We start from the raw sequence: 22,685 nt of genomic DNA, 5'->3' as shown, positions 1-22,685 counted from the left end.
GCCTATGATCGATGTATGCCTATGATATGTGTAGTTACCATTGCCACTGTATTCATGATTGTGTACCTGACCTTGTCAAGTTCCTGAAGGTTGTATATGCTATACTTGTGTTGAATACTTAAGGGTATAATATTTGTATTTCTTACCTTTAAAATGACTATTAAACCTTGAAATGAAAAGGTGAGGGTACTGAAGAAAAGCATAAGATTATACTGGTTGAATTTGCAATCAAGAAACACATTTATGAAATAAGAAAGATGTGTTGTCACTTTTCTAGAGACAAAGTTAGCAGTCCCAAATTTTTAAAATGACATTTTTGTCACAGGAGGTAAGCTGTTTGTATCGAGGAATATTGGTCAACTTGCAAAAGTCATGAAAAAAAGAAACATTGCAAAATATATTGCACATACGGTATCTTGTTTCACTGCTGATGAGCATGTTACGAGTGTACCATGGGGATGAACACACATTGATATTCTGCTAAAAACTACAGGCAGAGTTATTAATTTTTTTCTTCATAAAGTGATTATGATATGAAAGAATTTATCATACAGAAGCATGAAGGTGTATATATATTTATGTCATGCCATAGTTTTGTATTTAGAATGTATAGTTTGATAGGATGGCAGGTACATGTAGGTTGGTGAGTTGTCACAACTTCTCTTCACATTGTGTACCACATTGCAAGGGTTTTTTGTGGAACTTACAATCGGTCTGTTTACACTGTCAGCTTACCAGAAGTCTGTGGCCGTCCAGTCTGAACACCCAGTGTATGTCCATGTGTATGATTGGTGCATGTACAGCTATGACCAGAAAGTCCTGTCAAATTGACTGAGTCATGATTGAAGGCTAGTCATCAGTGTTTTATTAACTCATTCCTCCCACAATTCTCTGAGAGCCTTCAAAGCCTACAAAGCAGATTCGTTTTGCCGGTCGACAAAGACCCGACAGGCTGGTAATACGTCGGTGCCAAAGCAGTTAAGCAGTATGTGTTTCCCCTTTCCATGGTCAACCGTATGTGCCATGACGAAACAAAATATCAATTGGACGTGAGATATGAATAGAGGGTTTGCTGCTAGCTCACAGATTCTTTTCATATACACTATAAGGCCCAAAAGGGATCAAGGAAAGTCAAAATCTAAGGAGCCCGAGATCAGCCTTGATTGCTATGTACATCTTCATATGTGACCGTGCACCTCAAAACGAACATAAAGTCGCACACACTGATTTTGCGTGAGGACTGAAAACAAGTGAAATGGGTCAACCTAGCCGAACTTGACTTTTTCATATTTTCTGAAAGAGCGGGTCTTCTTTTACATTATGCTAAAATTTGGTATCATAAAACGGGCAGGAAAGTGTGGTTTTTTTAGCAGTTTATCTCGAACATTTCTGGTAGAATAGTGTGATTAGGTGTGTCTTTAGAATCCCTTTTTCATTTCTGAAAAACCTTGTCCACACTCTTCACTTTCAACTCTAATAACTTTTGAAAAGATAGTGCTACTGCTTTGAAAGTTGGCATTAATTATGGACAGAATGTGTTAATGAGGCATGCTTAATTTCAGTTTAATCTGATAATCCCTTCATTGTTGTTACTCTGGTGGTTTACTTCCTGTTTTTTGTCCCATTCATCGCACAGCCAGCACGGTTTGGTAAAGATTAAGCGCTTGAATAGACACTGTACTTCAGAGCCTCTTTTCTCAGTTCACACTTTTCCTGAGTTTGTGCTTTCTTTCCAATATTTAGATACATGTAGGTTAGGAGAGTCCATTTGATTTGAGTGATACATCATTTTAAAGCTTAAAGTCTGCTCTTTTCAGTATATGGTCTTAACTAAAAGTTCATGTCTGGCGACTTTGTGTTTGTTTTGAGGTGCAGAGTCACATATAAGTATCATAGCAAAACAAGTACACCACTAGATTAGAAAAATGTAAATTGGATAAAAATGAGTGATTTCTGGTAAGTATAACAGAAATAAACTTGAATCCTGACAGTCTTGCCATCATTTTGCAAACCTGGTATACCAAATTCCTGAATAGGAGTTGATGCCTTTGGAACATTGGAACCTGGTATACCAAATTCCCATAAGGAATGGGTTATTTATTGTGTCTTGACAAGTTTGTCTGTATTTCTTGCCACTCTGACAGTATTAGGTAAGCCTTAACAGATAAGGTCTAGATTGCACTGATTATACAGAAGATTGGTAATACATAATGTAGTAACATTTCATAGATCAAGTCCTTTGCTTGATGTCCAAACCCAAAAGTCAAATGACATGCATTGGATTTCCTTGAGTTCAAAATGAAAGCTATCACTAGGGGTATCTCATGGTGACAAGTCTTTACACTTTTTTATGCTTTTCATGCTTTGTGTTTTCTTGTTTTCAATTTTCCTGTGTATACAATACCATCTTTCATGGTCTGCTCTGAATATCCCCTGCACATCCCACAGTTCCTACTTTTGTGCAAACATCTTTGTAGTAAAGTACACTCCAGTTGTGCAGTTGATTTGTGCTGTGAAGTAATCTGAAATAGCGCCCTCTAGTGACCGGTGTACTGAGTAACTCATTTCAGGACTACAACTCGTGTTATTCGTACTGGGCGATTCCTGCTGAAGGAAGATGTAATAATGATATGTGCAGCTGACGAACAGACTATTTTGGCAGACAGTTTGTATACAAAAATGTCTCAGCCACATATTTAGGAGGAAAAAGTAAGTAAGTAAATATGCTGAGCCAAGAATAATCCAAAGAAGTATCATGTACCAGAGATGTGTAGTTTTCAAAATGCAGTAGCACATTTTCCTGAGGATGGTAAGAACATTCTTACGTTCAGATTGAGTAGGTCCTTAACCCATTGAGGACGGCCTGATTTTGCTGTAACATGCATTTCCCATAGACACCTGCCCAAGCATTTTAGGGTCTTGTCTTCAACAGGTGAACAGTAGGGACCACACTCGCATCCAAGAAAGAATACAAGGTGTACTATGAAAGCACCCACCGCTACCACATTTGAAACCTTATGTATAGCACACTGTAGCACATTACTGAAATCAAAGTATGACAATATTTCAAGTATTGTGTTTTCACAACAGTGTGTGCAAATTCATCTTACAGGAGTCAAATCAAGACCTTGTCAAATATTACTGCTTCCTTTGTGATAAAGTCGATATGTGCAATATTTCTAAACCTTCCTGTCGGGGAATTTAGCTTAAATCTTAGCTGTTCATTTTCATTGTATGGAAAATCAGACCTTTCCCTATGACTGTAATTTCATTTTCATCAACTTTATTTCCTACCTGGCTCCATGGTTGTATCATATGGAATTCTGTCCTGTATGAGTGTTATTCTTGTTGCTGATATATATTGGCTTAAGGAGAATATTCATAATGTGCTGCTCAGATCAGTGTAAGCAACATTGTAAAGTACAGTGTAGATGGTTCTTCCTTAAATTCAGTTGAGTATTCACAACTTCTTGCCAAATTTTTGGAGAGTATTCATTAAAATCATGCCTGTTAAAGTGGTGTGGTTTTCTGCCACATGGCCATGTATTCAGAGCAAAATTTTGTAATTTCCTGCTTTTAAATGAAAGATTTCACCATCTTTGAATACTTTGTATGAAATGTTCTAGAGGATTTGGGACAATAGCAATTACTGGATATTGTAATAGTAAGAGAGAGAGAAAAAAAAACACATGATATCTAAACAGTTCCTTTCGTACATAGTGATCAATGTAGCTAGAGCCTTTGCAGTTTGTTACAGTAAGATATACATACAAATTTGATGTGTTGCAGTGAATTGGGAGCCTACAAAGATGTGCCTAGCCCCAAAGTTTTTGTAGAATTAATCTTTACCATATATTCATAGAGCATGCTTTCTATTTCATCAGAGTAAATTCTACAAAGGTAGGATGTATGTATTGAAGCAGGTGTTCACTTAATATATTACACTTATACTTTAATTGTATGCCCTTACTGGATGCACTGGATTGTTGATTACACTTTAATTTATCTTTGTTGTTGTCAGTTTATCTACTGTATGTCTGGCAGTATTTTATTTTGTCAGATCAGAAAATTGTGTTGTAAGATTTATTGAGTAGCGAGTACTTCACAGTCTCACTTCACAGGGTATAAATCTAACATTTTTTTTTTTTATTTGATCAATACATTACTGACTGCTACTTCACCAACTCCAAATGAAATTTGCTACAGCTGACAAGACTTGGACAGGAATACTATAACATTGCACAGGAAGGACTTATCAAAAACAATTTCAGGTTGGAGTGTTGCAGTGATGATTCAGTGGAAACGTTGGCGGTTAATGCGCCACAATCTGGAGGAGAAATGAAAGAATGAAATAAAGCGTGTGAGCAGTAATGTGATTCCTGATAAAGATAAATTGGCCAGGCATCTCTCAGTCACACCAAATGTGATATAATCAGGTCACGTTCGCAATGCTATAAACAAGATTAGTAAATGAATGAACAGCGTGCCCTTCAATGAACCATGATGTGTAGGAAGAAAACTACCCCCAAATTCAATTCCTTGCTGTTATTATACTGGTACCAGTCACATGTTTGCCCTCCTGCATTTTATCAACGGGAGGAAGTGACAATTATATCACACACTTAGTCTTTAGTTCAGCCGTGTTTCATAAAGATAATAGTGAGTCTTATTGATACTCTACCAATAATGTAAGAATACATGTTTGAGAAAAAAAGTCATAATTTTAAAAGCAGAGTTGTGACTTCACACAGAAATTCCTCTTGAAACTCCTTTCCAGTAAAAATTTGGTTAATGTGTAAATGATTATATGGAATCTTGGGAAGTAATTATTGAAATAAAAAATAACATATTGTGGGTGGCAATTAAAGCAATACATATGAATTTCATGAGAGTGCATGGCAGACAGTTCTGCCTTCTACATTTTAAGATAAACCCTACAATGCATTTGGAACTGATTATGTACTTTAGAAGACTGTAACCTTCATTTTGAAAGTGTGAGTGTTTCAATCAAGTAACTTTGAAATCATGGCAATATATAATGGCTAAAACCTTAATTGAAGCCCACTTATTAATTTCTGAAGTCTACGAAAGCTTGCGTGCTACCCCCAGCAACATGATCACAGAACGAATTCATTCTTGTCAACCTTTTTTGTTTGTTTGTTTGTTTTTAAGAGGAAAATTATCACTAGATATACAATTTCACAGAAAGTTAAAGTCCTTGCGTGAGATATTGCTGTGGGTACTGGTGCATTCTACAGGTGCAGTTTCTCATTACGCGTTTCAAAGAGAGGTGTCCTCATCAATATAAACATGATGATACAATGTTTATTACCTTGATAATGCTGAATTATCTATATTGCACTATTTTTTCTACTTCTTTTCTGCTCTTTATTTTTTAATTACACCTTGCTTTTTAACATCATTTTTAGCTATATCATTTTTATGACGGTACTGTACTTTTACCAAAGATAAGTATGTTAGAAAACTGGTGGTAGATGCATGCATACTGTGAATCAAACTCCTTTATATTACATGATGTGTATGATACTAGCTACTCTGTAGTAGACTGCATTAAGTAAGAGGCAATATGCAATAATACATGTAATACGATCTATTATTGAAATGCCAAATGTAAATCTTGCTTTGTGTGATTTTTGTACCATGAACCCTGATGAGCTGATGGACGGAGTTTGGATTGAGGATGTGTCGTTGAGAGAGCAGAGCGTGTCATTGATTTACATGATTTTGACAAAAATTACAAAGTGATCGGTGACAATCAATCATGTTAAAGGTTGTTTACAGTTCTGGTTGAGGTGAGGATTTAGCTTTTAACGTTTTGCGAGATAATCAGAAACTACTTTGTGAGATGTCAAAGAGCATGCGATTCTAAAGGGTATCAAAAGTTTATTTGATAAAGATCGGTTTTGAAATGGCTGAGATATCCAAAAACAAGGTGAAACAAAGAGATCCTAATAAAAGCCGTGGCCTGTCGCCTTTTATTATTATCACTTTTTTTAATGTATGTCTCAAGTGACACTACTACTGTAGCCGACTTGAAGACCTCTCAGGAATTGACATTGTCAGATTAAGGAGTAGAAGGTTATTTCGTCATTTGTATGGAGTCATTGTTAAATGCATGCCGAGGTATAGGCAGGGTCTAATTCCAGTCATAATAGATTAATGAATAAATGACAAACATACACACGTAGGCCTACATATCCTATCCATATAAGCTTATGTAAACTTATATTCCAATGATCCACGCACAATTGCACGCTATAATGAGCGATTTCATTTTATTTTTAACACGGTGACAAATAAAGCTCTTGTCTCGCCCTGTGGCTGATATTCTTAACGTCCGTGCTGAAATAATGATCGATATATTTCATAGACGCAACAATGCAGTTGATATAATTTACTTGAATTTCTAGCATTTTATTAGTAACATATGTACATACATATGTATTAGTATACATAATGCATGCATAAGCATCTTTGAAATGATAAAAAAGGAGCAAAACGCCAGTAAAGGAACTTGCACACAGAAACTAACAGGGGCCTATAATGTCCTTTCCCCCCACGGCCCGAGTATGAATTCATGATGACAAAATTGATATCTAAGCCATCCGAACACTTTAACCTATACAGGCTCTATAGTTATGACATGCCTATGCTGACGTGTGCTGGATATTTGAATATGAACGCTTTGTTTACTGCACAGCGATTTCATTTTATTTTTAACACGGTGACAAATAAAGCATTTGTCTCGCCCTGTACATGTGGCTGATATTCTTAACGTCCGTGCTGAAATAATGATCGATATATTTCATAGACACAACAATGCAGTTGATATAATTTACTTGAATTTCTAGCATTTTATTAGTAACAGTTTGGAAAACAATATCAAGGAAAGCTGGTCAGAGATACGAAGAGAAAATAATTCATCATGCAATAGTCCCTACATGTGAGAGTACCACCAAAAGAAATAGTATCACATCGATACAATACAGGACCATGTCATGTCAGTCTGTAAGGTATTGTGCCACTATTGTTGAGTTTGAACGAAATTTGAAAGGAATTTGATATCAACAAATTCACGCATCTCATTAACCACTTCTCGCCATGAAATCCCCAGAGACGCCATATATCTTTCATCCTCGCAGAAGTCTGCGTGGAGCCACGGGCCCCATTATGTGGGAACATAGCCTACGTGTATGACATGTACTCAATAAAATGTCATTTTTGTCACCGAGTAGAAAAACAGGGAAAAGTTAAACGTGACGTCATGATTTGGTGCTGACGTCACTAATCAATGCACCAGAGATATTCACAAACAGAAAACGAGAAAGGTGGGAATATTTGCAACAGCTGTTGCACAGCGTCAAACAAAGACTGGTCACGACATCTTGTCGACACAGTTTCCTGAAAACCTTAAATCCTGGAATTTTGTTGAACTTGCCTCTCTTCAGTGCGTCAGTTCATCTATGAGAAAAAAAGTAATGTTAATGGTGTTGTTTTATTTGTAAATATATTCAGGTTTATGTAAATACATTCAGGTTTATGTTAATGCGGATTTCTTTTTTATTCTAAATAATGTGCAATTTGTAGTCGTTTTAACCCTTTGACGTATTGTCTGCTGTCTGACGTGTCACAAACTATATCACGGCCGGATTTTGTGTAATTGAATTTGCATGATTAATGTTGCACACTCGTTCTATAGGCTTCCATAAACAAAGCGTTCATATTCAAATATCCAGCACACGTCAGCATAGGCATGTCATAACTATAGAGCCTGTATAGGTTAAAGTGTTCGGATGGCATATCAATTTTGTCATCATGAATTCATACTCGGGCCGTGGGGGGAAAGGACATTATAGGCCCCTGTTAGTTTCTGTGTGCAAGTTCCTTTACTGGCGTTTCGCTCCTTTTTTTTATCATTTCAAAGATGCTTACAAATGTATACATGCATGATGTATGAATGTGTGTGTATGTATGTGCCTGTGTATGGTATGTGTGTGTGTACCTGTGTGCGTGATCATCATTTTGAGCAGAAATTTGAAACTAATACTTGTCACATGCATGAAGGCCTAAGGTTGATGTGAATTCGTAGGTAATATTCATAAAATTTTGATCAATATTTCAGCTTTCATGATTTCCCTTTCTTGGCCTCTTCCAACAGACATTGTCCGGCAGAGAAACTCCTTCAGCAAATAGACTTTGGTTAGTCACTTTTTTAAGTCCTCCTGGTTACTGTTCCCATGATTATGATAGTTGTCATGCCTCGATAGGATCTACTCACCAGAGCGGAAAATTCTCTATTCAGTTCTACCTGGCAAACACACGGAGAAATGCTACATAATTATCATTTCTGCAAGTGACCTCAGATCTATCTGTGCTAATGATTACACATCAAACCAAATGAAAAGAGATAAAGCCACCAAGGTGGGTCTCTCTTGTGATACTAACTGCATAGATAACATCGGGTGTCAAAATAACTTGCGTCAATGTTATGTCTAATATGATTCAGTCACTTTCATCACACGTTGGAAATCTTCCAGCCGCTGAACGGTTAAAGGGCAAATTCCGTGGGTATCATACTACGTCGATGTTTTTAAAGGATAAACCTGAAAGATATGAATATATTCAGATATCATCCTCAGCCATACCTATGCTATTATGTGCAAACTCGAAAAGATGCTGATGTGATAAATCGCCATATCTCCAGGAAGAGTGCGTCTGACCCACACAAGCTGGGATAAACATTGATGAAATTAGAATCACATTGCTGAACATGAACGACAGTTGGAAATTTGTATCATATTCCAGTCATTTTTGGAGATGGACATTTTTTTTTTGATAAGTCCTTTTTAAATTCTATTATGTGCTTATTTCCGAAATTTTATAAACTATAAGGCAAATGTCCGCTTGGTTCTCAATCAAATTTGACATGGTAAATCTTGCATTTGTTTCCTTTCATTTGATATATTTGATGGAGGTCAAACTAAAACTTGAGCAGTTTACACATACCTCCCGGACATCATCCACAATAATGTTCTGCACTCCGTGCTATACATGTATAACAAAAATGGTACAAAAGGGAACATAAAACAACAAAGACACTGCATTTAACTGTGAAAATGAAACTATGGTGGCTACCGGTAAGTTCATTTCACTTTTTAGAGCCCATCAACGTGGGCTTAAATTAACTTATCTAAAGTGTTGTTTACCGGACGAGGTTGGAAAAGCGGCCTACTTTTACTTCCGCCTTCTTTCACCCACACAGATGGGGAAAACCATTGTAGTAACACTTCGCTCGAATCAGACAACACTCTCACTATAATTCCAGCGAATTTGGGTTGAAATGAATTTACGCAAAATAGATGTGAAAAAGTAATTTTAAAAAAAGATCACTCAGTGTTCCCTCAGAGCTGTATGCAAGTACTCAGTCTGTGCCATGTCTGCTATGATTTGGGGAAATCTATAATTTTCTTGTATGTGCAAAAGTGAACTTTTTGCAGTCGCTATCTGGTCGTGTCCAAAGTATCTTTTTATCTCTATGGAGAAGAACATGCACTAAAACCATCGCATGAACTTCACAAACTTACCTGAGTGTAGATTTTTACTGTACAAGTCGTTTTCTTGTATGTGATACTCTACTCAGCAACATAGATAATTACTTTTTAGAAAACTAACTTCAAAACCACTGCAGACCGCAGAACTTTTCTGAAGGACGTGTATGTAATTGTTCTTTTTTATACTGGGATATATAGATAATAATTATATTGATATCTACCAGTTTAACAGATATGTATCTCTGTAGGTATAGAATGTAATCATTTCATCTATAATCGATAAAAAGTCTGACACAACACAAAGTTTAAATGGAATTGATATTGAACTGTCGGGCGAACTTTCCTGCGATATAGGAGTTTATCATACCAGGGATCTCATGGATGACTGAGATTGAGGAATGGTAGTATGAGTACTAAAATGATGAAATTTGTCTGCTCAGGTTCAGCTCGAAAAATGTACTGAAGATGTTATAGCATGGATGCGCTCACACTCACTCAAAGTCAACAATGCAAAGTCTGAATTTATATTGTTTGGTTCTAAGGCCCATCTGTCAAAGTCTGGAGCATGTATTATCAAAGTAGGGGACTCATTAATTCAATTGTCTAACAAATGCAGAAATCTTGGTGTTACTTTCGATTCTACTATGTCTATGTCATATCAAGTCTCTAGTATCTGTCAGTCTGTACGATACCAATTGCGTAACTTGGGATTTATCAGAAAGTACCTCACTCAGTCTAGTACAGAAAAGATAGTGCATGCACTTATTACTTCTCGTTTGGATTTCTGTAATGCTCTACTGTTAACACATCAAAGTTACAACTAGACCGCCTTCAAAAGCTTCAAAATAATGCTGCCCGTTTAGTTTCATTGTCATCTACAAGAAAACATGTGACACCCTTACTTATCTCTTTACACTGGCTGCCCATTCATTATCGAATCATGTTCAAGTTACTGCTATTTGTTTTTCATTCATTACATGGAACTGCTCCTCACTACAACTGTAGTTTGATTACTCCTTACAATCCTTCTAGGCGCATTAGGTCTTCAAACTCATCTCTACTTGCCGTACCACAAACTCATAATTCTTGGGGTGATCGATCATTTCTGTATCTATGCTGGCCCATTCCTATGGAATAGACTCCCACAAAACATTCGTAATCTGTCCTCTCTATGTGAGTTTAAGAGCTCACTTAAAACCTGGTTATTTAGACAAGATTTTTTTGTAAACATTTCCTTTATTCCTTTTCTCATACCTCCCTTTCACTGGTTTTTTTCTCTCTGCCTCTCTTTCTTGCGCCATGAGCATCTATTCATGATGGATACCGGCGCATTACAAGTGTTCATATATTATTATTACTATTATGAGGACTGAGAGATTATAAAGTTACTGCATGAAGATTACCTGATGATATCGTGTCTACAGTGAGGTGGCAGGTGATCTGTGGTCTATAACCATGTTGTTTCAGTAACAGGGAGAGTATTATGATGCTAGATAGGTCTACATACCTCATGAAGCTTCTACCATTCTATGTCCTGGATGTCACCAGGGTGGTGACTCTGTTTCCGTGTAAACTTGAACATGCAACAATTCACTTTAAAATCAGCTGAAAGACGTTATAGCAGTAGGCCTATACCTATCATCAGGGAGGTGGTCTTCCCACCTCCCTGCTAACACCATGGTGTACTTGGAGGCACCTTGCCTAAACTATGGTGTACCAGCTCACAACATCGCGACCGATCGTTTATTTCTTTACAAAAAAAAAAAAAAAAAAACATTTATGAATTATAGTGAAGGGAGGGTTGGGGACGGTGATGCTCACTCAGCTGACTTAGATCTAATAACCCTACCCGGATTTGCAGTATACAGTTTATAGAGAACTCTGAAAATTCTAAATTTTAAATATCAGTACACAATTTATTTGTTTGATGCATTTTAGTTTGCTTGGAAAGATTTTTTTCTCGGTTATGTATATGTGTGCGCGTACCAGTGCCAATTGTGAAGTGTTCGTTCTATTTGGGATTTAAACTTCTGAATAGGTTTGAAGGCCACACCCTCTCCCCTCCCCCTCCTTTGTCACTCGCAATTCTCTTCCCACCTCCCTGCTCTCTTGCTTTCGTCATCTTTCTCTGTTTCTGTATTTCAAGGGTTGTATCCAGGGACGTTAGATTACCCCGAGATGACTCAATGAGGGAGGTGCTCCCTCCAACCTGCCTGACTCAACCTTCATCGACCTCTCCATAACCTCGATTGTCAGTCCGGAGTCTGTAACGAAGGTTAAACAGTCTTAACCAGGTTAAACCAGGTTGACAAACTGTGGTATCAAAGATCATGACGTTTCTAACACTTTGTCTCTGTCAGACAAAATGAACACAATTCACCCTTTCCATTGCTCTCCTTTATACAGGATTTGAAATGTATTAGAAGTCATTTGACCGACTCTAATGTTCTTTTGTCACAATGGCATGCCCTTGCTTAGACTGGAGATAACTCCAGTATTCAAGCAGGACAAATCCGATTTGTATATACCCACTCCACCCAGACAGTTTGTGACCTCTTGCAAATATGACTTTGTATGGATAATAGGCCTATGCGGAACTCGCTCCAAGTGTTCGTCATGCGTGACATCAGAACTGAAAATGAGGCAAAGAGGTATAAATGCACGCTTGAGCTCGTCTGGAGAAAATTGAGGAATTTTCCCAAAGAGTGAACAAAAGTTTGTTGACCTGTCTGAGTTGTGACGGGATAAAAGTTTGTTGAACCGTCATGACGCATAGACACGTAACGCTATAGTAGGCCTACGTGAAGAAACAGGTGATGGCAAGGCACAGCACTCTTCATCCGTTCATGTCCGAAATTCATGGACATGATAAGTCCAATCCACTAAGGAGGTGGGTTAGTTGACCTTGTCCAGGTACGTTGTCTCTTAAATCCTGTATGCCACATTAATTACCAGTCCACACGTTGTAGGTATGTCTGCACATTTGACTCATTGGCACATGAAGAATAAACAAGTTTTGCTACACACTAATTATCATTATAAATGTAACTATTTGCTTCATCCTAAATTTTGTACCTTCACGTGCTCTGTAATCTACTCAGAAACAAGGATTTCCACTGAGAAATCTGTCAAGTCCCGTTATGTTGGTTAAGAACAATTTATTGCGAAGTGAAATCAAAATCTGTGTAATGATCATTTTTCTTCGATCTTTTTTTTTTCTTAAAGAAGTCCAAAGAATGCAAAAAAAAAGGATGAAGGAGATAGTAACCACAATGCTCTTTATATTTCATGCCGTGTTCAGATAGTACCTTGCCTAAAGAGATAGAATTTGTTTCGATGAACCTTTAAATATGTTATATTAGAGAGGACTTATTATGATCAAATGGAGCTGTCGTTTGGGTGTAGGCCTAGACTAACTTCAGAGTGTCATTCAATCGATCCAAATGATGTATGTTTTCTCTGCCAAAGATCTCCATGACAACCAAAAAAAAAAAAAAAAAAATCCAGGGGCCCGATTCAAAGAGATGTTTCAAACTTGTACTAACGTCATCACCAGTCGCAGTTGCCGCAGCAGCAACTAAAATTGACAGCTGCTGCTGATTATGATCCCCAGTGGCTACTGCCACAGTAAGTGCTATTGTTACAACTAACAATGACTCTAAACTTTCTTTATAAAACGGGACCAGACTGTCTGTCTCCTGTGTCGTCGACATTATTATTTTTTTTGACACATGTAGAGAAGAAATGTGTATTTGATCATCTGTGTGACGAAAGTAATAAATGGACTCACAACGGTCCTTAGATTACATTGGCACGGTGACGAGGTAATGGTCATGGGAGGGCGCCATCTCTTGGAACCCCTCGCGACTTGATTTAGGCAACTGTAAAACATTTGAAATCACTCTCTCTACTCGTGTAATGGTATGAGGACTTTTGCTTGTGTACGTTTGGCTTGAATGAGTCCTCAACTATAATCTTACAGCTCGCATGCAATTAGAGATTTGATTTTGAAATGAAATAACTTGAAATAACTCGTTCTCGTGTATTCTTGTCTTGCTATGCACCGATGTGTTTATCCCCCGAGATACAATAATAAGTAATATGTATTTACTGTACATTTTGCTTGTTGTCGTTTCATTTTTCCCCAAAAAGAGATCTATTTCGTAGTTGTAATCCTATTCTTGGTTTTATTGTTCTTGTTCGTTGGCGTTTGTTGTCGTTGCTGTTGTTGTTTCGGACTTTCTCTGCGCTAATTCATAAACAGCAGGAAATAATGCAAACGATCCTGCAATTAAAACAAATCTTTGTTATACAATATGATTGACCTGAATAAAACCTCTGGGCAGCTTGTCATGTCGATTTTTGCGGTCTGTAACCTAGCCTTCTTCAATGCTCTTCAGCCTGCTGTTAGAGCCAATACTCGCTGATGGCTTTACCAGTCTGGTGTGATGTCCCTCTGTAGTCTATTAGCTTTATTATTGCAATTGCTACGGCGAGAGTCTGTGACAAAGGCTATTATGTTACTTGCCATCAAGTCCAAGTTCTTTGGGCCATGACGAGAAAGACAAATGCCAAGGTCCAGACTTGGCTTCCATAGGTCAAAAGTCCTGGATTTTTACTTGTGGTGAATGGTGCGCACTCTTAGATAAACCATCCGTAATGGAATTGTGTTGGTGATCCCGAGTCATGTTCAGTTGAAGGATAATATCACGTAATATAATAGTAATAATATAATATAATATAGTATAGTATAATATGATATAGTATAATATAATATAATATAGTATAATATAATATAATATATTATAATATAATATAATGAAATATAATACAATACAATATAATGTAATATAGTATAGTATAATATAATATAATATAATATGATATAATATAATATAATATAATATGATATGATATGATATGATATGATATAATGTAATATAATATAATTTGATATAATGTGGCTATAGACGATCGCTCTATTTTCGGATTTCTATCACAAGCTTATCTTAATCCCATAACATGACAAAATCATGTCATGCCGTTTTGTCAAAGGGAGGGAGTACCCATACAGTTATATTTGATCTGGATAGCATTATTTCTCATTTGGAAACTTCTTCTGCTCAAATTAGGTTGTATTTGGATTGTCTTATATTCTTGTTACATCCAGTCAAGCCTACTGCTTATTGGTGACAATCTCCTCCACCTGTACCTCTATTATATAATTCTATGGTAGTATATGTTATTTCTTTCATGAACCTTTATGTCTATTATGTTATGAGTAAGATTGATATATCCGATTTTTTTTTGTTGTATTTTCATGGTCAAACTGTTGTTAATCCATTATGATTCATTCTTTTTTTGACTTAAAGAAGGCAACTTGAAACTGAAACTGGAAATTCACTAACTACCACGTGACATGTTCCTTTTGAAATTACCTAGCCAACCTAGCCAACAGTTTGTAAAATAGTACGCTCATCTTCGCCAAATAATTGCATTGAAAACAACTCAACGCAGCTTGGAAAGCGATTAATAGAATGAGCCGGACCTAATGAGGTTCGCATCCCTGAATGCTGCTTCTGCATGGTCATTTCCTGTTGCTGTAAATGTGCGTTCACCTTCACCTCCAAATGTTGTTGTTGCACTTTCCATTTTTTTTACTATTACCGTTACCACTATCATGACTATTTCTTGTATAACCACAACAGCTTCTACATGATACTATCTTACAACTATACATTAATGTTACTCTAATTTTGCTACTACCGTTACTATCAAGCCTTCTCCTCGTATTACATGTGTACTACTTCTACTTCTATCACTACTGATTGCTATTATTGCAACTCCTATATTGAAGCCACCGCCATCACCACTATATCATCACCCACCACCACCATTACTACTACTACTACTGCTACTACTTCTACTTCTACTACTACTATATACTACTCCTAATGCTACGTACTTCTACTACTATACTACTACTACTACTGCTGCTGCTACTTCTACTACTACTACTACTACTATTTCTACTACTACTATACTACTACTACAACTACTCCTACTACTACTACTACTACAACTACTCCTACTCCTACTACTACTACTACTACTGCTACTACTCCTACTATACTACTACCACCATTACTACTAATATTGCGCATTAGTTCCTTTACTCTGTGTAAGTAATTATACTGGGCAGCCGACCAACTCTCGGCAGTGCATGGAATTCGTCCCATCCAGGAGACGGACTCTGCACTAAACCCAGTGATGAGATAGAACTCTATAGAATAGTGGCTTACTTACCCAGACTATAATCATACTACACTCTTCACACGTAAAGTCATCATCACAGCTCTTTCTGAGGAGTGTGTTAATATTATCACTCTAGAATTTAAAGGTATCCACATATTCTATACACCTGTGTGAAGCATGACGTCATCGTCCAAGGTTAGACGTCTTGTCCGAAGAGGTATACACCATACGAAACGTGCAGACTTGAACTCAGGAATGCTATATGCAAGTACACAGCATGACAGCTTTGATTGAAATATGAAATTTATTGGTCTTGCAATTCCCCCCCCCCCCCGCCCCCCTCTCTCTCCTTTCATGTTTTTTTTTTCTTTCCTGTCGCTGTTGTTGTTTTTTTCTTTTATACTCTTTCTCATTTCTCCTTTCGTTTTTCTTCTTATCAGTTTCAGGGTATTAGTACAAATTAATCAACATCTCTTTCAGAAGTGCTTGTTGTATGCACATGACTGTGATCTCAGAAAACCACACATCTTCGGTATATAGCTGAAAGACAAAGTCATCTTAACGTTTTATCATCATGATAGAAATGGGGAAATTAACCTTTTGGAAAAGTTGTAGTTACAGTTGTATCACGTTATTTTCATGCGGAGAAAGTCAAGTGTCAATGAAGGGGGAGAGAGGTAAAAACCATTATTGAAGGTCATGTACAAAAGCTGCCAAAAGTAGATACAATGAAATCAGGCTGCCTGGAAGATGCAGGTCAGAACTAATCTGCTTTGAATAAATAAAATCACTGCACCTGGATGTGTTGACCTTGATCATGCCAGTTGTAAATGATTGTTTACGAGTTAAACGAAATGTCGCATGAGGCTGAGCAGATACTAACTTATAGCAGAGACTTTTGCAATGCGTGGCATTCCGCCTCAGAATTTGGATTTGATGTGTAAGTCTGACGTTGATGCAGTAGCGTTCATTGATGATTATTGTTCACATACGGACGGAAGATGTGTATGTGCGTGTATGTCAATTTGTATGTGTTTGGGTGTGCGCTCAAGTCTTATTTTTTTCTTTTATTCTGTATGAGATCAGGTCTCTCTCTTTCTCTATGTAGTCGTCTTTGTCTTTTCTTTTCAGGTCGAATTTCAGGACAATCCTTTTGTGCGATATTCAAAGATGATTGAATTTGGAGGTAAAGCGGATGACATTAAAATAGCCAGCCTTCATGCTGTTGTTATTTCTTTTTACTGCCTTTCAGTTTCTTATCATAATTATTTAGTTGTCAGAGTTGTTGAGTCAGATATTGAGTTGATATAGATATGAGTCAAGGTCACTCAGGATAGACTCAAGTCGAAGGCTCTAGAAGCTCAGATATCGTCTCAACCTTATTGGACGATATAATGCTATGTCATGTCAAACCGTCTTCCACAATATCTTATACCACGACCAACCATGTCGTCGGATAGTATATCCGATGTAGCAACGAGAGATAACAGTTCTTGAATTAGCAACTCTTCCGTGGTTAAATTTCAAACTAAAGACAATATTTACTCAAGTGTCTCTGAGTGGTGTCGTTAAACAAGATAAATTTGACAGTAGGTTGTTGATTTTTCGCATTGTTTGTGAAAAACCGCAGAGTGCGTTGCGCTTGGGTCTAAGGCCAATGAACTATAAGGTGACGCACAAGTTATTTGCTCATAATCTTTTTCTGCGATTGGTCCTTTGGATATGAAGGTCAAGATTAAAGATTTGAGATTTCGTGTCAGCTGAAAAGAAAACAACAATCATGTTTCCTTTTAGATAATACATGTACCTTCAACTTCAGCTTGAAGAACTTCAAGTGCTTTCATACACTGAGGAGATTGGACTCTGCTTTACTTCATCCAAGAGTAAACGTTAACTTAAAAAAATAACAACTACCAATATCTTTCCTCTGATCTATAGATCAATAGCGTCTTAGATGGAAAGCTTTGTTGCAATTCTTCCAAAATCAAAAGTAGACCTATACGATATGTAGTTATGAATATTAATGTCATTAACCAATATCGGTCTTAATTCATTTCTAATCTAAAGTCATAATTTTCGGGGTGAACGTGCATAGAAGTTACATTATCTAGACTCAAGAATCTCGATCACAGCTGAATTCCTTTTGATGTGGATATAATGTCATTCTCAATGGTATGTTGTCAATGGTAGACTCAAACGGACATTACTCTCATTATAATTGACTGATATACAACATAACACTCTGTATGCTGGAGTTTAGATGAAATGTGTTTATTAAGTAAGAAATTATATCTCGAAGGCAAGGGCTTAATGACATGGTACCAATTACTTTTATTTGCGTCAGTTCAGCAGATAAACAGATTGAGATATCTTCTATGGACCGTTATGTCTCATTTTCATATACTCGAAGCAACATGTTAGTACAAGTCATCCCACGTCTGATGTACTGCACTAAATATACTAAAAGAAGTTTGTGTAAATTGTTTTTTTTTTCTATTGTTTCACATTCGACTGATCTATTCCATTTAAAGATAAAATAAAACTTGTTTACTTCCATATAGATTAGTTTTTGCATATTCTTTATATTCGTTAAGTGTGCTCTGTTTGATTTTGATACATGCAAAGTAGTGCAAAACTATACAGAATGATGAGATAATGCGTAATAATTATTGGCATTCTATACGTTCCCGACGATTTAAAGGCCCGAACATTACTGCAAACAAACAAACAAACAAACAAACAAACAAACAAACAAACAAACAAAAAACAAAACAAAACAAAAAACAAAACAAAAACGCGACATTGAACAACTGTATAAGCATATTGAATAGTTTCACCTTTGTAGAGACTTTTATACGCCAGAAATCAGGAATCCAGCTGTATGGGAGTCACGTGTCGAATACCTATCTCTTCCTGGTTGGATATTGCAGACTAATATCTGCCACAAGAGGAAGACGGTTCAATCAGATAGCTATCACGAGCGAGTAATCATAAGCTAATCACTGTGACAGATCCTTTGAGTAGTTGTGATAGCTTTAGTTTCTCTCATGTCAACTGACAAATTGTTGTTATAAAACGAGATGGCCAGTTCAGCGGAAGATAGTAGAAAGATATCAGTAAGAGTGTACTGTAACTCTTTCAAATTCCTCAAGAATTCCTACACATTATGTGAAGGGCTTGGAATTAACATCAAGAGCAATTTTCTTGCGAAAAGCAGACAATTTAAGCAACTATCAGAAATAAAAGATCGCATAATTAATTCAATGTCATGTATAACTATACTGGATGATGACTACTTTATATAGGAATATCATAACAGTATATTGAGAATAGGAATAAAAATCTTGCCATGTTTATGATTCCATTCCTTTGCATGGAGTCACATAGTTCATAATGTTATATTTTTTTTATTATAGTTACTTTCAAAACATCGGTACACACGTCACATGTTACGTTGGCTGCTTATTTGTTTACAAACCCATAATCGCCTATAGAGTGCTATGTTTGTACTCACAAATATAAAGGAAAATGCTCTTATGGTGTTTTAAGACAATTTACTTGTGCTGTACGCAAGACTAGCGATTTCACCCAATAGAATCCCGAGCCAAACCAGATCAGGCATTCCTGACAAACATTTATTGATTTGTGTTTGGTACAGACCTCTATATCATGCCACACACATTGCACAGACCTTTTGCTTGTTATATCGATTGACTGATATCGATCAGGTGGTTCAAACAATGTCTGCAGAAAGGAATATCAATATCCATTGCCAACTGAACAGGACGTATAGTATACGGTGCCGTCAGTTCTGTACAGCAATGTTGTATGTCATTCAGTTCATCAGCTCCCAATACAAGCACAAATCATTTTAAAACGTAAAACATTAATGATACTCATTGCTCTTATAGGCACTTTACACTTACGACAAATCACTGATATTCGGGCAGAGTGAACAAAAACTTTAAGTTGTTGTAAAACATTTAAGAATACTGTATCTGATCTCTGAAAATAGGCACAAAATGACAGTAGGAAATTCATAGAAATTTATATAGCGAAGAAAAAAAGAAAGAAAGCTAAATCAATGCTCCATCACATTCAGGGGGTTATTCTCAAAGCGCTGCTTTCCAGGATCGTATCTAAACATTCGTTTTTATTTGCAGCAAAATTGTATTTGGCAGTCTTGTATCTATGATCACAGTAAGAATGTCATTTTATGAAGCTGTAGGCAAATTTAATACATCTGGATTTGTTTACATTTACATAAAAATCTGTCGTTTTCAATATTTCGCTTGCCAATATGAACCAATAACTGTAGACGTGATAAAAGCTTAGTGAGTCCGAACTCCACAAGCACCACCATTATCAGTGACATGTGATCAAAGCTGGTGCAGGTAAAGATTAAAGAGAGACGCTTGACATCTTCTCTGTTACATCTGAGCCTCGTCAGCATAATCTGTTAACAGATATTATACCGGCTTTGAAGCAGGGTAAACACAAATAGATAGAATAACTATTTGAATTCATGTTACTTGAAGCATTATAGATATGGAATTGCACTACACAACAACAAAAAGTGACATATACGCAAATGACGCTAATGAGGGAATATGATAATAGACATCGTGTTTACCCTGGTACAGATAATGATATCTGTCTTATGCTTTCTGAAGTGGAAATGTTGATAAACTTTCAAGGCCAATGGTTTCGTGTAACCCCAAACTAAGAATAAGGCGAAATCGAACGGCAAAGTTCATTCCATTAAGAAATTAGTAATAATAGCAATGTTAGCAATTTATGATACATTTATGTTGTATTTTCATACATTTTGTTGTTATTAGCAATTTATGTTGCATTTATGTTGCATTTTTATCCAAACGGACCCGCAAGGACAGTCCTCTGACCGAAACATGTATGAGCTATGCATAAATAAAGGAATTGAATGAGATGACATTTTTAAATGTAAATGACTACAATACAGATTAAAGATTGGCACAACACCGATATCATTAACTATTTTCCTTTTAGAATGCTCGATGCAAAACTAAAGTCCATTTTGTCTTAAATATTCCATGAAAGCATCATTTTGACATAACATTAATAATAGCTCAAAAATGCTGAAAAAAGAAGAATACTGGTCAATCGACAAATCGACTTTCAGCAAGCAAATCATAAAAATGCGATATCAAGAAAGGAAATGAAGACACTGAACCCCCTAACGCCTAAAAAAGTTATGCGAAATGCACAATGCTATATAGTTTAACTCGTCTCAATGCGTATAATCCGTCTGTATTATACATCATGACATTTCAAATGAAAATCAATATCAAGTATATTCTTATGATCCTCTAAAGCAAGACAAATATAGGAAAACAAATAAACAAAGACAGTTAGCATTCCAGAAGGGTAAATATCGTTTCTTCTCTGCCCCTATAGGGGTCATTATAGACAGGTTTGTTGGCCTACTGTATTGTATAGGCTACATAATGATTAAGAAAGATGAAGGTTACGTCTGCAGGTCGTCACACCTTTAACTTGTGCTAGTATCTTTCAAGGTCGGATTAGTATGGACGTGCCAAAAGTTATATCGGCTTTGTTTACTTTGCGATATAAATATCAGTGATGTCAGATTTGCTGAGCACAACGAACTGTAATACACTCTTGTTTTGACTCGCTGAATTTCCGTTGAATTTAGATGAGAACTATTTTTACTTTCCTTCTGTCTTTTAAACATAAGACAGATAATGTGGGTAACCGTTATTCCGAAAACGAAATGTTCATTCAATTATTTCGAAACACGCAAATTCCCTGCTATGTATACGTATCAGAAGTTTGTTGAACCGTGAAAAAAGGGCCCGTCAATCCTAACGTTAGTGGCGTTATTCCGAAGGTTCGTTATTTCAAAGGTTCGTCAATCCGAAAATGAAAAGAGGTGCGAAATAACGACCTCTCGGAATTACGAACCTTACTTCGTTTTCGGATTACCGAACCTTTGAAATAATGAACCTTATTTCATTTTCGGAATTACGAAAATTCGCCATTGCAAATCTTCGGAGTATATACCGTAACAACATGCCTCGTACTGGATGTATATGTTGCATGTCTTTCGTTGTGTTTTTTTTTTTTTTTTTGGCCTTATCTTTGCCTTTGCTTTAATACTGATCTGTTTTCATATCAATCAATCTATCACACTACTTTGTATTGGAAGTGGATTTTTCTCTTCATTTGCCAAGCATGTGATCATGCACGCATCATCTATGATACAAAAGCCGGTTAAAACCCATGACCCGCATTGTCGACGACTTTTATACAGGAAATTATCTTGCCTCTGAGCACACTTTGTTTTCTTTTGGTTGCCAGCGCAACCCTGTAGTTACCACTGTCACCACAGGGGGGAAAAACTTGATAAAATAGTTTCAGATATTTGAAGGTAGAAAAAAACTAGTATCCGAGCGTAATGTTAACAGGAATAAGACTTTGAATGACCCGATATTGCTGTTATCCAAGTGCAAGTCCTCTTTTCATAGAAATAAACCACAAAACTCTTGCGATCTGGGCTACTTATCTCCTACAGAAATATAAATTTCTTTTATCCCCTGCGGAACACCCAATCCATTGCCCAGAAGCCCTTATCCCATACAGTGAAGCGAATTGCTTATCGATAACGGTCTCCTTCACCTGTAACTCAAGATAATATAATGAACGTATATATGTACGTATGTTATGTAGTTCAAGGTTAGCCATTGTTCATTGCTGTCTTCACTTAATTAATTCCCTCTTTTTAATTGTTGTTGTTGTTGTTTCGTAGGGGAAGGAAGAGGTAAGGATTTTTCCATCTTCATCTAGCGGGGTCTTTAC

This window comes from Diadema antillarum, unplaced genomic scaffold (assembly GCF_040938485.1).
Source record: "Diadema antillarum isolate AM-2024a unplaced genomic scaffold, OU_Dant_1.0 seq00001065_RagTag, whole genome shotgun sequence".
Classification (NCBI taxonomy): domain Eukaryota; kingdom Metazoa; phylum Echinodermata; class Echinoidea; order Diadematoida; family Diadematidae; genus Diadema; species Diadema antillarum.
Note: the sequence above shows the minus strand (reverse complement) of the source record.